The sequence below is a fragment of the Miniopterus schreibersii genome (assembly GCF_964146895.1).
Source record: "Miniopterus schreibersii genome assembly, chromosome: X".
NCBI classification, from domain to species: Eukaryota; Metazoa; Chordata; class Mammalia; order Chiroptera; family Miniopteridae; genus Miniopterus; species Miniopterus schreibersii.
Window position 1 is genome coordinate 66,630,909 of NC_138104.1, and position 6,431 is coordinate 66,637,339.

At 39.4% G+C, this 6,431-nt stretch overlaps 1 pseudogene across 1 annotated transcript; it reads left to right on the forward strand.

Moving 5' to 3' along the window:
• Window positions 1–1,740: 1,740 nt before the first annotated feature.
• Window positions 1,741–3,136, forward strand: LOC308550993 (E3 ubiquitin-protein ligase RNF34 pseudogene; annotated as a pseudogene). The gene is made up of 2 exons: window positions 1,741–2,022; window positions 2,244–3,136. The product of its transcript is annotated as an E3 ubiquitin-protein ligase RNF34 pseudogene (transcript).
• Window positions 3,137–6,431: the final 3,295 nt, after the last annotated feature.

Genomic DNA, 6,431 nt, shown 5'->3' on the forward strand with positions numbered 1-6,431 from the left:
CATTTCCAGGCAATCCTTTTACATAGCTATAATGAACTTCACCCCCATTCATCATCCAGCAGGTAAGAAAGTACCATTAGGCTGTGAGTGGCAGGCAAGCTTAAAAGACCTTGTATGGCTTGGCTGGAGTGGCTCAGCAGTTGAGCATCTACCTATGATCCACTAGATCATGGTTCAGTTCCCAGTCAGGGCACATGCCAGGGTTGCAGGCTCAATCCCTAGTGCGGGGCTTGCAGGATCAATGACTCTCTCATCATTGATGTATCTATCTCTCCTTGTCCCTTTCTCTCTCTGAAATCAATAAAGATATATTTTGAAAACAAACAAACAAAAAACCTTGTATGTCTGCTAAGAAACTAGCCAGCAAAACTCTTTGAAAGTTTACATTTACCAGTTACTACTCTAAACCATTTCTACCACCTTCAAGCTTCCTAATCAATTGTCTTTCTTCTTGTCTATAGAAAGCAACTGTGTTCTTATTTCTATGATAAAATTGAGGCTATCAGAAATTACATCTCTCAACTTTCTGACTCTTCCTCCTTATCAATTTATCATCGTCTTCTCTGACTACCTCACTTCCAGGGTCAGAGATGATTCTTTCTTCTGTTCAAAGGTAAGCACTTCTCCCATCCTCATACTTCTAAGTCCTTAATCCTTCTTCTGTCACCTCATCACTCTTTCCCTCTCTTTGCTGCTCCTTCATGTTCCTTTTCTCTAGAATCTTCTTCTCCAAACTTGAAAACAAGTTTCAATTACTGTAATCTAAAGACAAAATTCTTGTCAGCCAGCACCATATATTTACCCCATTCCCTCCACTGCAAAACTCCTGGAAAGAGATATGTACATTCACCATTTCCACCCACTTCACACTTAGAATCTACTCTACTCTGGTCTCTGCCCACTACTCCACAGAAATTGCTATTGTCAAGGTCATCAATGGCTTCCAGGTTGCTAAATCCTTTGTCAAGTTTTAATCACTTTTTTATTTGACCCCTTGATAGCATTGAATACTGTTGAACACTCCTCCCTTGAAACTTTGTACTCCTTAGACACACTATTTCTCTTCTCATTCTCTTTGGGGTTGCCACTTACTTAATCATCCATCAAATGTTGGACACTCCAGGGTTCCTTCCTTAAGTCCATGAATTTTCCTCTGGACTTTATCCTCCACTACTATAGTTCCAACTACCACCTCTATGTTCAAGACCTCCAATATAACACACACTCAAACTTATATCTGAAGTTCATAGCTCTCCTGAGCTCCAAGTTCATATTACAAACTATCCACCTAACATCATCTAGATACCACATAGGCATCTCAAATGCAACAAGCCCCAAATGAGCTTGTCATTTCCTCCTTACCCTATTCCGGCAAATTAACTCCTTTACTGTGTCCCTATTTTGAGTAATGATTATATCGTCTTAATAGTCACTAAAGCCCTAAACTTGGGAGGTATCCAGATAGTCACCATATTCTGCCAATTTCCCTTTCTTAAGTCTGTCTCTTGCTTCTCATCCCTATTACCACTACCTTAGTCCAGTTCCTCATTGTTTCCTTATTTGACTATTTTCTTATTTTGACTATTACAAAAACCTACACAAGAGGTATGGGTTACTGAGGATGCGCTGTAATCACAGTCCAGAAGGAAGAAGGGAGGGGATCTATGCGAGGAGCTGTCATGGTGTGGAGTTTGCAGCTAGCTGATGGAGACTTGGTGGTAGCAGCCATGAAGCTGGGGAATGGTGCTAAGGATCAAGTACACTGTTTTAGAAAAGAAAACAAAACACAAACATGAGAAAGCAGGTGCCACATCTATGTGGGTTTTGTGCTGTGGGCTACTGAATGAAGTCATGGGAGCCAGAGCTGTCAGGGGCCAGCAAGCAGGACTTGCAGGAGGCACCAGTCCTTTCAGATTTACACCACACTACGATTTTCCCACTTACCCATCAGCACCTACAGAAGGGCCTAATACAGTTTGCAAAGCCTGTGGACTTTCATTTCAGTCCTCAGAAAGAAGGGCTGTATTTGAACTTCTGTGAATCCAAACTGCCTCTGCAGTGGCTGTTGTGATTTTCATGATTTTGGGAACATAAAAACACCTGTGAGAATAGTCTGATGCCACAGAAGACTTCATAAGAACTAGAATTGAATTTTAATAGAAAACAAAAGAAAGAAGGCTATTGCTTTCACAATGGCTTGTATCTGGCTATTTTAAATGCTTCTTTTCTGTCTGTTTCTTCAGCATGTATATTGTGACTGCAAGAAGGATTTTTGTTGCTCAGTCTTACAAGGAAATCTTCTTAGATGTTCCACCTGTCACTTATTATGAGACTACTTTTCAGTGCCCTCAGTTAATGTGACTGAAAGTGAAGGATCTGAGGCAATATCTCATTCTTAGAAGCATACCAGTTTGATAGTTGTGGAGAGAAAGACTTGGTAGATCTAGAACTGTGTCACCATGGGTTGGGCTTTGAGGACAACCTAGACACCAGTGATCTGAATTCCTCAAAGTCCCAGTGTTCTAGGTTTTTTACACATTCATATTTTTCAAGCTATACGGCCCCCTTTTCTATTGTGTCTTCGTTTCAGGGAGAGCTAATGGGTAGATACCAGACCTTATCCAAATCCTAGATACCAGGATTTGGAGCGCTGGGAAGGTAAAAAGTGAAATATCTTCAGCAAACACAGAAGATGATGATGATTATGATGGTGATGATGATGATGACAATGATGAAGAAAACTTGGAGGAACGGATGAACCCCTGGTCTCTCTAAGAGGAGATTGAGAGCTTTGCTGTCTGACCTGTCAAACCTTGAAGATGTGTAAGGGATGAGTGTGCACCAGCTGAAGGAAATCCTGGCTCAGAATTTTGTCACCTATTCTGGCTGCTGTGAAAAATGGGAGCTGGTAGAGAAAGTAAACCAGTTATGCAAAGAGAATGAAGAAAACCAAAAGTCATATGGTGAGTGGCTGCAGCTGCAAGATGAGGAAGATGACAGCCTGTGTTATATCTGCATGGATGCCATCATTGACTGCATCCTGCTGGACTGCAGGCACATGGTCACCTGCATCAAGTTCAGCAAGTGCATCTGCAGGCAGTATGTGGTGTGTGTTGTGCAAATGTTTAAGTTCTGAAGCAGACACTCTCCCAACAGGACACTTGTCCCCAAGCTTGACCCCAGACATTTCAGTGTACAGAAGAGACTGGAAACTTACTGTTCAAAAGTCAAAATTATTTTTAAAAATTATTTTCACTACTCACTGGGGTCAAAGATTCATCCTAAGTTACGGCAACATTGGTCCATGCCATACACCTGTCAGCTCAGTTTCCCAGGTTCAGCCCAGCTTCATCACACGTCTGTGATCATTAATTGCTGAAGTCAGACTGCTTATGGAATCAGCTACTCTCCCTCTGGAGAACACTTATCCTCTTCTCTTATCTCTCCTTCATATTTTTTACTTAAACTACTCTAATGTTTGAAACTTCTGTTCTCTTTGGATGAAATCACTGTCTACTATTGACTGACATGCTGAGGTACACGCTGAGCATTGGCACCTCTGAAGGTTCACTTTAATAGTCATGTATATTTTAAATGCTAATATTTGATGAATATAAAGTTTTCACATTGTTGTTATTTCTACATTTAAACTTAATTGTGAACAACTGACATTCTATAGTCAACTACCAGGACCTTAGACTAAACATGCCCATTTCTGTTCAGGTACAGCTTTTTATGGCAAGGGCTGCATCTATCTTCTTTCACTAGAGAAATATATGCTAAATTCTTTATAATCTGTAATTGGTTTACACCATTTTGTAGAGTGAAAGTGTATTTTCAGTGCTACTGCTAGCTAATTTGTACTTTAGGAATAAAATTTGATTTTCAAAAATGCTTATAAGAAGAGGTGGGCTACTGATTTTAGGATAGTCATATAGCATCAAATGACATGTTGGAGTCTATAGATAACTTACAAGTAGACAAAAACAACTCTGACTCACAGATTTTTAGGCCATATTATTGATTTTACATTGTCTGACTGGATGTCACTGGAGCTTGGGCAATAATGTCAACAACAAATCCCCAAAAGAAGTATTCTGTAAATACCTCACATAAGAAAGGCCTCCTCTACCTCGCAAAACATTTCATACTTTTATTTCAGGTTTAGCTTCATCCAAACACCTGGCATCATGTTTCAGGAGAGATAGAAAAATGAGCTGCTGAAGTGACCTTTACCTTTACATTGGATATGGGATTCCTGGGAGGTCCTCTCTATTTTCTTATGAGTTCTTGACACCTTGTGACATTTCTCTCAGGATCACTGAATGGCCAGGAATTTACTGGAAGCCTTTGCATGCAAAGTGTCTCTTGGGTCCTCCTCTCTTCTCCAGCACCACTATTAATTCAGTCAAAAATATTAATTGAATATCTATGCCATACCAGGCAAAGTTCTCTAAGTTCTGAAGACTCAGCAATGAAAAACAGGCAAAAACTCTGCCCTCATAGAGCTTACCTTCTAGGGGTTCAGGTACCCCAAATTATGTTCCCCTTCACAGCAAAGCTACTTGAAAACATTATTTCCTTGTGTTGTGTCTACTTTCTCACCTCATATTCTCTCTTCAGTAGTCTCTAATCAAATCTGTATCCCCACATCTCCTCTAAAATGGCTCTGATAAAGATCACAAATGACCAATATGTTGCCTAATCTAAGACACATTTTTGCCCTCATCTTTCTTGACCTCTCTACGATATTCAACACCTGTATATAATCCCTCACTCTTGAAATACTTTTTATCTCCTGACTTCTATGATGCCAAAATTGGTTGATTATTCTCTTGACCTATAAAGGTTGGGGTATCCCAGGCTTCAGTTCTTGAACTTCTTTTCTCTCTGTTCTTGCAACTACTTAAGTGTCTATTCATTCCAAGTCCAACCCATTCTAGTAGCCTTAATGGAATCCCATGTTTACCCAATGGACATCCATTAGACAATGAATTCTAATGTCCATTCATTCCAAAGGACTTAAATGCCGTCTGTAAACCTATGACTCCCAAATGTGTATTTCTAGTTCAGACCTATCCAGACTCATACATTCAACTGCTTCCTCAATATTCCCTCTTACATGTTTTACTAGAATTTCAAATTAAACATGCCTGTATTTGATACCATTTGAGTTGTCTCTCCTGCACTCTGTCCCTTCCTTTTACTTGCCAATAGCTTCATCAAGTTCCATGATTTTCTGAGAATACCCATATATTTCTGGAAACCCAATTTCACCTCCCCAGACTGAGATGAGGAGTACATGACTTAACTTAAGCCAGCTAACATATTTCATTCTCTAGGTCACGGCGATTGATTCCAGGGCAGGTGTGCGACCCAGGATAATTCAATTGGAGTGAACTTCAGAATTTTTTTCTGCATGGTAATTTTATATATGTTCTTTCTTGCTCTACAGATGTAATATGTGCATCTGAGGCCTACAAGTACTGCAGCCATTTTGCTACCATGAAGCAAGTCAGACTGATGACTTGAGACAGTGCTGAAAGATTAAGAACTGAGCCTGAGGTCTGATCAAACCATGCCTGAAACTTTCCTGTTGTGGATTTTTTGGAGTTCCATGAGCCATTACAGTTCCTTTACTGTTCAAGCAATTTTGATATGGGTTTTATGTTATTTACAGTCAAAAGCATTTGTTATATTGTTCGAAGTAGAATACTCAATTCTCCTCTTCCTGAATATATTGTTTTTTTAATTTTTGTTGGTTTTTTTGTAGCATTAATGGTGTTATTAATTAATTTGTTTGTTTTAATATACTTTTATTGGTGAAAGTATTAAAAACGTCTCCCTTTTTCCCCCATTGATCCCCTCCATGCTGCACCCCTCTCTAGGCCTTCACCACACTACTGTCTGTGTTCATGGGTTATGCATATATGCGTATAAGGTCTTAGGTTATTCTCTCCCCACCCATCACCTAACTCCGCCTTCCCTTTGAAATTCATCAGTCTGTTCCATGCTTCTATGTCTCTGAATCTATTTTGTTCATCAGTTTATTTTGGTCATTAAATTCCAAATATGAGTAAGATCATGTGTTACTTGTCTTTCTCTGGCTGGTTTATTTCACTTAGCATAATACTCTCCAAGTCTCACTATGCTGTCTCAAAGGGTAATGGATCCTTTGCTTTTACAACTGCATATTATTCCCTGGTGTAAATGTCCGAGAAGACAATGGATATGATTGCAATCTTCTTGAATCTGTAGAGACTTGTTTTGTCTCCAAAGATATGGTCTATCTTTGAGGATGTCTCATATGCACTTGAGAAGAACGTATATTCTGTAGCTTTGGGGTGAAATGCTCTGTAAATGTCAATTAAATCCACCTGATTAAGTGTGTCATTTAGAGTCACTATTTCCTTATTGATTTTTGTCTGGAA